This window comes from Malania oleifera, chromosome 1 (genome assembly GCF_029873635.1).
Source record: "Malania oleifera isolate guangnan ecotype guangnan chromosome 1, ASM2987363v1, whole genome shotgun sequence".
NCBI classification, from domain to species: domain Eukaryota; kingdom Viridiplantae; phylum Streptophyta; class Magnoliopsida; order Santalales; family Ximeniaceae; genus Malania; species Malania oleifera.
Window position 1 is genome coordinate 31,361,082 of NC_080417.1, and position 11,480 is coordinate 31,372,561.

General features: G+C 35.7%; 1 long non-coding RNA gene across 2 annotated transcripts; it reads left to right on the forward strand.

The window, feature by feature from the left end:
- The first annotated feature begins 7,107 nt into the window (after positions 1-7,107).
- On the forward strand, positions 7,108-10,926 carry LOC131148551 (uncharacterized). Of its 2 annotated transcripts, XR_009135010.1 has the most exons (4): positions 7,108-7,595; positions 8,026-9,876; positions 9,957-10,273; positions 10,636-10,926. It is a non-coding gene; the product is annotated as an uncharacterized LOC131148551 (long non-coding RNA). The 2 variants fall into 2 exon arrangements; XR_009135007.1 differs by lacking the exon at positions 10,636-10,926 and having other exon boundaries at positions 9,957-10,487.
- Positions 10,927-11,480: the final 554 nt, after the last annotated feature.

Below are 11,480 nucleotides of genomic sequence, written 5' to 3' on the forward strand. Positions count from 1 at the left end.
AGGTTTCTATGGTTTTTATTGGTTATTTTAATATTTAGTATTCATTTTGGTGGTAGGTTTTGGTTGTATTATTTATATACATTAATTTTATTTATTGTGGAATTTTTATAGTTGGAATTTGTTTGGGTATTTAAAGTTTAATTTTGTTTTATTCATTGAACTGTTAATATTATCATTGCATGTTTAATATGTAGTTAGAACAACTGTTGTAATTATTTACTTAAGGCTGTCTTTGCTTGATATCCATATGTTTAGGGCTATTTAGGGTTTTTGTCATAATTAATGTTCACATATAGGGTTAGTGTTTATTTCATGTGTAGCATATTTTTTTTTTTTTTAGGGTTCTACACCAATCTTTAATTCGATAATTTTCCGTTTAGTGGTTATATTGAATATTCATATATTAGTATTAGCTTTAGATTATTTCCATAACTTCACTGTTTGCTTACCTTTGTACAATGACCCACTGATTTTAGGATTGCTTGGTTTCCATAATCTGATTATAAGTTTGTTTCCTTAGCTTTAACAATTTTGTTTCTATATATACTGTTTAGATCTTTGATTGTGTGTTCACCTTTACTATTGTTAGTGTTACCATTTAAAGGCATTACTAGTATTATAACCATTAGTGTATATATATTTATGTATATATATATAAATGTAGGTAGAAGCATTATCAATGTTAGTGCTATCCAATAAAAGTATTATTATTACCCTTATTGTATATATTTATGTATGTAAAAAAGGTATATTTGTGATTATTTGGTAACATTATTATTATTGGTACTGTTATCTATTGTTATTATTTATTGTATTTATTACTATTAATATTATCGTTATTGCTATTATCATTATTCATTATTATTATTACTATCATTATCGTGGTGTTTATTATCTTTAATGCTATTATTATTGCTTATATTATTATTATTATTATTATTATTATTATTATTATTATTATTATTATTTTCTTTATCATTGCTATTTTTTTTTTGTCACTATTGTATATTATCTTTAGTGTGTTTATTATTATTAATGTTATTTATCATTATCATTATTATTACTATCATTATTCTATTGTGAATTATCCGTATGTTTAATCATGTTATTTTTAATATGTAATAACTTGTTATCATTTTGTTATTTTCGTTATTAATTATTTTTTATTTTTTTTTCTCTTTATCCCTATGATTTTAATGTTAGGGTATTAGCCTTCGGGCTTCACGTACCTTAAATTCTGAGGGAATATATATGTATATATTATATTTATTTATTTATTTATTTTTCATGTGTATTTATAAATTCATAAAAAGGAGTAATTTAAAGACTTATTAGATTAACTTAGGGATAATTTCAAATTAATTAGGTACCGTTCGTAAGAACGGACGCGTATGGGGTGCTTGTACCTTCCCCTCGCGTAACTAAACTCCCGAGCCTAACTCTAGTAACGCAGACTCATTCTACCCCTAACGGGGTAGTAATCATGTGTTCTAACCACACTAAAAGGTTAGTGGCAACTCCAACATTCTCTATTTTTCCTTGAAAATTTAAAATTCATTTTTATTTCGCCGCCCGGGGCACACGCGCTCCAGGACGTCGCGACAAAAGGTACGGTCATCACTATATTACAGTTTAACCAAATATATAGTTTTCCAACAGAAACGGAGATGTTACTCGAAACCCCCAATTTTTCCAAAATTGTATCCCGAAAATCTCGTAATTTCACCTGATAGATTTTCCCAAATAAGTAGCCAAAACATCCGTAGAATTGTAAAGCATAGTTTTACTGATTCAGATTATAAAAATAATTAATATAAACCAAAACCCCTTACCTTTCCCTGAAAATCGAAACACGAACTATACGACTCCTAAATAGCAAACTAAGTTCCCAAAACCTAAAAACCGAAAACCAATACTTCAATATAATTCCAACCACTACAGATCTACCAAACTGAATCCGAATTCAGACCCTTACTTCAATTTTGGATAAAAACCCGAAAATCCTCGAAATGAAATTCTGATCCACTATAACCGTAGAGATTCTCCTTCTGATCCACGTGGTAACTTCGGATCATCGATTCGGGTAACAGATAGCTTGAATCTTAGAGAGAGAGAGAGAGAAAGTTGGTTCGAGTTCTAGAGAGAGAGAGGGAGAGAGAGAGAGTTTTGGTTTCTTAGCAATGGAGCAAGTGTTTTAAATATTTATAAACCTTTGACCCGGCCAGACTCTTCAATGAGATGGTGTCCTCGTTGATGAGCATAAGAAGAGAGTTCGTCGATGACGGAGTGGCCTTGTCAACGAGCTTTAGATTTCAGAATTCCCAAAATCTCTTGGCATCCTCTCGTCGACGAACCTCTAAATTTCATCGCCGAACTGGAGAAGGGACTTCGTCAATGAGAGAAGGAGCCTCGTCGATGAGCCCTGCTAATTTTCCCTTTTAAAATTTCATTCCCTTTTCTTATTTATTTAATTCAAAATTCTCGGGTCGAGTTCTTACAACCTCCCGTCCTTACAAAAATTTCATCCTCAAAATTTGCAATCACTCTCTAGCTAACTCGTCAAAAACCCAAACGCACACCCAACTCTAGGAAGATCCGGCGGCCACCCACATAGCAACCCCGTCCCAAATTTTTTACATACCCTTACTTATGGCAAAAGAATACCGTGGTTAGATACATAGGGTCTCAGGAGTTCACATTTATCACAAACCCTCACAGAGGCTAACCACACATTAATACTCTAAACAAATACATCAAATACTCTAAACCGTACCTATAAACATTACCCTCAGAACAAATGTGGATAATTACGGCGTATTTTCATCTCTAATTTCCAAGAAGCCTCCTTAACCGCGTGATTCCACCACAGCACTTTCACAAACGGTATCTACTTGGTACGCAGCTTTTGAACTTTCTGGTCCATAATCTGAATAGGTATCTCCTCATACGCCAAAGCACCCCCAAACTCTAAAGATTCATAATTAATCACATGCGACGGATCCGGCACGTACCTTCTCAACATGGATACGTGGAATACATCGTGGATTCGAGAGAGCCCTTGGGGTAGTGCAATTTTGTAGGCTACCGGACCCACTCGTTCAAGTACCTCGAATGGTCCAATATACCTCGAGCTTAGCTTACCCCTCTTCCCAAATCTCATCACTCCTTTCATCAGTGTGATTCTCAGGAATATCTTACCCCCGCCTTAAATTCCAACTCACGACGGCAAACATCCACGTAACTCTTCTGCCGACTCTGAGCTGATTTAATTCTATCCCTGATCAATATGACCTTCTCTGAAGCCTGTTGTACTAGTTCAGGAACCAATATCTGCCGTTCACCGACCTCATCCCAATACAAAGGAGACCGATATCTTCGATCATACAATGTCTCGAATGATGTCATACCAATACTAGCTTGGAAGCTATTGTTATAGGCTAACTCCACTAACATTAGGAACCGCTTCCAACTACTGCCGAAGTCTAACACATATGCTCGTAACATATCCTCCAAGATACGTACTGTCCTCTCTGACTGTACATCAATCTGGGGGTGGAACGCTGTAATGAAAGTAAGTTTCTTCCCCAGTGCTTCCTGTAAGTTCTTCCATAATCGATAAGTGAATCTCGGGTCTCGATCTAAAACAATGGGCATCGGTACCCTGTGCATTCGGACTATCTCCTACACGTATAGATCTGCTAGACTACTCAAGGAGTAGCTAACCTTCATCTGTACAAAATGATCATATTTAGTCAACTTGTCCACGATCACCCAAATTGCATTCTGCCCATGAACTTCTGATGGTAACCTGGTGACAAAGTCCATGGAGATATGCTCCCATTTCCACTCCAGAATGCTCAATGGCTGCAACAGCTCTATCGGTATCTGATGTTCAGCCTTTGCCTGCTGACACGTTAGACATTACTCCATAAATCGAGCAATCTCCCTTTTCATGTCACTCAACCAAAAAATTCGCGTAAATCCCGATACATCTTCGTGCTACCCTAATGTACCATATACAAAGAACGATGCGCCTATTCCAGAATTGTCCTTCTTATCCCCTCATTGTTTGAAGCACACTGTTTGTTTCCAAACCTCAATACACCTCCCTCGGAGATGTTAAAATCTGTAGCCAGCCCCTGCTACACCTTCTCTACTACCTCGACTAACTCCTCATCATTAGTCTGCGCGGCTTTAATTCTCTCTAATAATGTCGATTGGATCACCAAGCTAACAATGAAAGCCTGATGATTACCATCCACCAACTCTACACCAAGACTCTCCAGATCCCATCTGATATGATGCTGACCTACTACTGCGTGCTCTGACTTCCGACTCAAGGCATCAACTACCACATTGGCTTTCCCTAGATGATAGCTAATGGTGCAATCGTAGTCCTTGATAAGTTTCAACCACCTTTTCTGCCTCATGTTCAACTCCTTCTGCGTGAAAAAGTATTTGAGGCTCTTGTGGTCCGTGAAGATCTTACACTGTTCACCGTATAAGTAGTGTCTCTAGATCTTTAACATATAAACTATTGTTGCTAACTTCAGATCATACATGGGGTAATTCTTCTCGTACTCCTTGAGTTTCCGAGAAGCATAAGCAATTACTTTCCCTTATTGCATCAGCACATATGCCAAACCCTTTAGAAACGCATCACTGTAAATCATAAAACCACCGTCCCCAGATGGGATGGTTAAAACCAAAGCAGTGGCCAGTCGGTGTTTTAACTCCTGAAAACTCTACTCATACTCGTCAGTCCAATAAAATCTCACTTCCTCCCTTATCAACCGTGTCAGAGGGCCAGATAACTTAGAGAACCCCTCCACAAACCGTCGGTAATACCCAACCAATCATAGGAAATTCCAAACATCCTGCACACTCTTTGGTTTCACCCAGTCAACTAGTACTTCTATCTTACCTGGATCAACTGAGATACCATCTCCCGACACAACATGGCCAAGAAATGTGATATGCTTTAACCAGAACTCACATTTCTTCAACTTGGCATACAACTTCTTTTCCCGTAGAACCTGAAGCACCAACCTCAGATGATTTTCATGCTCTTCCGAACTCTTAGAATATACTAGAATATCGTCAATGAATACTACTACAAACTGATCTAGATGTTCATGGAAAACTTTGTTCATTAGGTCTATAAATATCGTCGAGGCATTAGTCAACCCAAATGACATGACTAGAAACTCGTAGTGACCATACTTGGTTCGGAAAGTGGTCTTCGCAACATCCTCAGTCCTAACTTTCACGTGATGATACCCTGACCATAGATCGATCTTCAAAAAGACCTGCGTTTCCTACAGCTGGTCAAACAGATCATTTATACGAGGTAACGGGTATTTAATTGGCATAGGCTATCACACCACTCTCGTAGTACAGTGTGGCGCACATGGTCACATATATAAATTCTAACAACGGTACCGTACTCTTGACATAATGGTCCACCAAGGTTCTTAAAGCATATCGTGTAATTTAAGTAATAAAACCATATTTCATAATCATTTCATATAAAACCTGACATATAACTTTCGGCCCTTAGCCATCATATCATACCTGGCTCACAGCCGTTAAACATATACCTGACCTTCACGGCAATAAACATCATCCTATATTTTTACAAACAGGTCCAGTATATTTCACAAACAGTTCAGTATCTCACAAATATTCATCATTTCGGTTATAACATAAAAAATACATACTATTCACCTGTCACACAATCTCCCGTACTTTAAACATAACCCGTAGGCAACCATAAAAACATAGTATTTATGGTTTAAAAACATAAAACCGGCTTTCCCACCATTCATTTGTACTTAAAGTAGGATATCATATATCATAGGTTTGAAAAATGACATTTTGAACGGTCGTTCTTTGAAACCTCAACTGAAAACATAAATACACTTACTCCATAAACATTTCGTACAGTTCAAAATCATTAAAAAATTGACTTAACTAGATCCCCTTACCTATTTCATGAAAAACAACCTGACACACTCGAAAATCGAACCCTAACTTTTTTCCGAGTTCGAGAATCCGCTCTACTAGACTTGTAGATATTCACTCCCTTATTCTCGTGGTAACTTCCGATTGTTAAAATGGGCAACGATCGACGAAAGATTGAAGTGAGAGAGAAAGAGTGGGCGTGGGTTCAAGAGAGAGAGAAAGATATATATAAAATACATAACTTAATTCTTAAGTAACTAAAATATCTCCGTCAAGATATTTATATATAAATATTTAAAAATATCTCGTCCAAGATATTTATTATTATTATATTTATTTATTTATTATTTTATTTTATTTTATTTGTTCGAGTTACTACATTGGTATGAACAATCAACAAGTATTGGATCTAAATATTTGAAGAAATTAAAGTAAGAATATTTTAGATTTTTTATTTTTGTCATCTCAATTATATATATCGCACTTTGTGTTTCTATTTTCGTTTATGGGTTCTCGCTTACATTTTTTAAAAAAAAAAATTAAAATTAAAAATTAAAAATAACAAAAGTATTTTCTAAAATTAAATGAATCCTTAGTATTTTTACAATTTAAAATAATAAAAAATAAAAAATAAAAGGGCAAAAGACACGTTTCTTGAAGTTTGACAAAAAAAATAAAAACTTTATATGAAATTTCAAAAATTCCTTAAATTTGTAAAAAATAACACAAATCTCACATGATTTACCAAAAAGATACAAAACTCCTCATAAAAAATTTATTAAAAAACTAAATAAATTCTAGTAGAGGTTTCAAACATTTTTAAAATTTTTAAAAATATTCCTGGAATTCCTGAAAACTAAAAAAAACACTTTTTTGGTGAAATCTAAGCAAAGTTTTCCTTTCCCTAAAATAAAACTCTGCCTTGTACAATTAATTTATTCGCAATGAAGATTGGTTATTCACCAAAACAAACAGAAGGGGGTTGTCCCCCCTACGCAAGTGGCGTGTTTAATGGTGCCACCCAGATAAGAACTCCACGTCAAAATCGTACACGCGTCCACAAATTATTGGTGGAGAAAAAGTCCAGCCAGCGCACAAATGGTTGTCTTTTTCTACGCCGCCCGCATAAACACGCAACCCCTTGAATCACAGTTACCCGCATCGTTGTGTATCAACCGTTGATATTGCTCCCCGTATTCAATCTCAATCGTCCATTTACTATGACGCCCCTATAAGTTTAGGGTTTCCCTCCTTCCTATTCCCTCCATCATTCCATTGAGTCCTTTGCCTATCGTTTTTGCAGATCTACTCTTTGTTTCTTCCTTCTATGCATTTTCGGCTCTGGATCTTGCTGGATCGCTGAGCAATCTACGTTTTGGTATTCTTTTTGCAACGTGTAGTTGTTGGATCTTAATCTTTTTCAGGTTCGTAATCTTTCCTCTTTCCTTCAGAATTGTCACAAGGTCTGGATCTGAGAGTTGACTCTTGTATTCTTCCTACCATGAAGATCTGCTACGGTTAGTCGAGTTTTTCGATTTAGTTTTCGCACAGGATCAGGCTGATTCGCTGAACTGCTGTTTGATATGCAGTTTCTGGCTTAAATATGCTTCAAATCTTTTTAGCACCCTAAGGTAAATTTATTGTTGATGTTCCTTGTGATCCTTTTTTATTTTCTGAAAGATCTAACAGCGAACACCAAATTTGCTATTTTTTTTAGCTTGATTATCTCTGCCTCATCTTTTCTGCAAGAACCTGATGTTAGCGCGGACTTCTGGTTTAGATCTGTTCAATATACTAAATTAATAATTCAGATTTTTTAAGTCAGCATACTGCTTAAAGGCGTCAACTTTACGCGTTTCTGGTTTAGATCTGTTCAATATACAGTTGATCATTGCTGATTAGTTCCTGTTTTTGATATTTTTTTACCCCGTGTTCGGCATGGAGTCTTTTACGATCTAAATCCAGCCTCTTTGTAGTTAAATTTGCTCAATAAACACTCATAATTTGTATAGTTCCTAATATCCAGCCGATATATTGTATGTTTTTTTTTCTTTGTTGCAGGCGAGTTTCAATAAGTCACCAATGGCACCCATGGTGGTTCTAGACTGCGATAGTTGTTCGTTTTCAGATTGTGGCTCGGTCGTCGAACTCCCCACTCGTCGGATATTACATCTACTATTGCATCGAACGAAGAATAGTGGCTGATCATTCAAGATTGTGGTTTGTTAACTGTATCGGAGGATGATCAAAATCTGCTAGTTAGATGCAGCTCACTGTTGTGGATGTGTTGTACTAACAAAGCAAAAGATGCAGATGACAGGTTTATAGATGTGTAGGACATCGGGACTCTGGGCCCAAAGGGGGCTTTGTTTCGATTGTTCTTTGTCACCAGACCTTTGCCATGACAGGTGCGCTTGTATGGCAGGTCACCAAAGCCTAATAAAAAGTTCATATTTTTTTGCTCGAGGAGGGATCGCACGGGGATTTGCCCGGGTTCCCTCCTCGTGTGCCGTGTCCTGCTTTTTGTTTTTTTTTATTTCCATATTTACTAGTTCCTGAACTGCCAAAGCCAATCAAATCCGAACCAGCGTCATCGTTTTATGAGCTCCATGCGATTATGGTCTCTCCCCAGCGAGGTTCATCTTCCATTAAAGGTACACACTACCTAAAGCCTTTGTTTATTTGAAGTCGTTAATATTTTACAGCAAAAAAAAAAAAAAATACAACGGAGAAGAAAATCAACAGTACAATTTAAAATTTAAGTAGTTTTTATAGCAATTATGATTTTTGATTATATCTTTTTAAAGCATCTATGTTATTTTTCTTTACCAAAATATACACTTTTATCAACGTAAAGTAAAATGAGAATTGCAGTAATTTTTTAACAGCACGCTATGAGCGCAACCATCTTTTTAAAATTTAGTAAACAAGCTTTCGACTTAACTGTCTTCAATCTCTATTATATTTCCCCAACATGATCAATTGTCATTTCAAATTTGAAGATCTGAGGAGGAATGTTTTATGAAATTATTATACCTAGAATTATGCTTTCCCCACGCAATATATTAAAATTTTAGAATGTTTGACTAGAATTTTTATTCTACATTTGAAGCAATGATATGAGAAGTGGGGGCGACAACTTCAATGATATTACCTTCTTGCTAGACATGTAGTAGAATTAATTCTTTATAACCCTAGAAAAGGCTTTCTACAACCATGTTATGGAAATGAAGTGTTAATTATGTTTTACTCTACTTGGGCATTAATTTTCAAGTCCTAGAAAAGGCTTTCTACAACTATCACTTAAAATTCTTTTTGAAGTCCTATGAATATCCAACACCCTCTTATGGCAGAAGAATAAAATTCACTACTAAAAGATAATGATTCATTAATTTGATATTCAATATACATTCCCACCATTGAAGACGAACCACTGCAGTTTCAATGTGTTCTGTGGTTTGGGTAAACGTCATGCTTGTTTCTTGTTCTATTTTAACGCAATGTCGTCTACCATTTGCACTTGCATACCAATTTGTTCATTGTTACCATCTTCAAGGCGTAATTATTTGTTTTAGTTATTCTAAATTTGTTCGGGCAAGTTGTATCTGTTTTATTGTTTTGAAAGGTCCCCCATTAGTAATTTGAAGGGGGTTCTGCCAACATGTAATGGACATTTCTGGTGCGGATGGTCCTCAGGTGATTTCAGTGTGTACACTAGGTCATCAGTAGGTTTGTATTATGCATGTATTGTTATTGTATTCTGTTGAATTGCAAAATTGTTAAGGCAAAGCATTTTGTGCTGGTTGCTGTGTTGGCTGGTATACGAGGATGGTGGCTGCTGGTGCGGAAGAATGCCTGCTGAGAACCTAGTACACAAGGGATGATTGCACAATTTTTTACCAGCCTGACATAGTGAGTTTGATTGCGATTGGTTTGGATTGCTTGGAAATTTGAATTTGTGGCTGATCGGGTACAATGTTTTGTTATGCAAGTTTCTCATGCACTGCTGGCTGTGATAGCTTTGGAAATTTGGATGCTGTGGTGATTTGTTCAAGAAAGGATCATCTATTTTTCACATTTATATTGGATGCTGATTTTCTTGCTTCCCTGGGCGTCCTGTTGTATTCCATCCAAAATGTACAAATGAATCTTTAGAGCTGCTCCGTAGATGCTAGAAGAATTTCGACTGTTTGATGAACAATCAATTATAATGATTTTATGAAGAAGCCTTAAAAGTGATTTATGAAGTTGGTTGGTCTTCAACAGAAGCGGGAGCCGAAACCCTACAGTCTGCTTTATAATCTTGGAGGTGAATTTTATTGTTTGGAGTTTGATGTGGATTGATTTTCTTGCCAGTTCAGTATTACAGATTACAGATATATATACCTTGTCCTGAGGGTGGGATTATAAGCATCGTTTGCTCCAGTTTCAATTGAATAATGTTAACTTCAGTTAATGTTTTTATTGCCCCTGATGGATGCAGATGATGCCTAATATAATATAATGATTTTATTTTCTTGGGAGCTTTTTCTATGATTTGGGATCTGTGAAGTTATTGATGTTTTGTCATATCTGTTATTTAGGAATGATATTAATCCAGTTGGACTTTGTATTCTGCGTAGTTTGAATGCTGCATTCAATTTCCCTAATTAGTTTGCTGGTTCTGTTTAGGGTCAAGACAGACTTATGAGGTAGCTGTGGAATTTTACACCCATTCTTTTACAACTAATGGCTGCAGAATTTATTTGGCAGAAAATTATCCTATATTAGTATTTACATGATGAAAATCTATTCCAAGTACGCATGAGAAGCATTAGCAGGCAAGCATAAAATCAGGTTGTTTTTATTCTGATTATTATATTTATTCCTTGCCCTGATTATTATGTTTTTCCCCTCCCATTTGAGTTGGAATGTTAAAATTAAAATGTGAATAATATTTTAGTACAAGTAATCTTTTGAGGAGCTGTGAATGCCTGAGCTTTATTATCATGTTTATTCTGTTAAATTCAAGGAATTTTGTTTCTTTATTTGCTGATTAGTAGCCCCACTGGTTGATGACTTGACATTTTGAGTTGGTAAATGTTCGCTCATAATTTTGAGCGGGTTATCTGTCTCGCAATGAGATTGCCCTCATAGATTTTTCTGTCTTAGCTGCAAGTAGCTGGACACCGGCAAGAGTCTGTCCTGTATGAACTTCCGAACCTAGGTTCAGTCAAATTTAATTAATTAATTGAATTAATTAAAATTTTTGGTTAATGATTTTTATTAATCAAACCAACCGGAAAAGGGGATGTTAACCAAACATGGTCTGATCGAAATTATCTTTTCGGGCAATTGGGTTAATTAAATTTATTTAAATTAATTATTAAAAATAGAAAGAAATTATAAATTTTTTATCACTACTACTCCTTAGAAAGCTCCTCACGAGCAAGCAAGTCGTGCAGTTGGCTTTGAGGGGAAGACATCAGGAGCGCCATTAAATTGTTCGGACTTTCCCAGATGTTGCAAGCAAATTG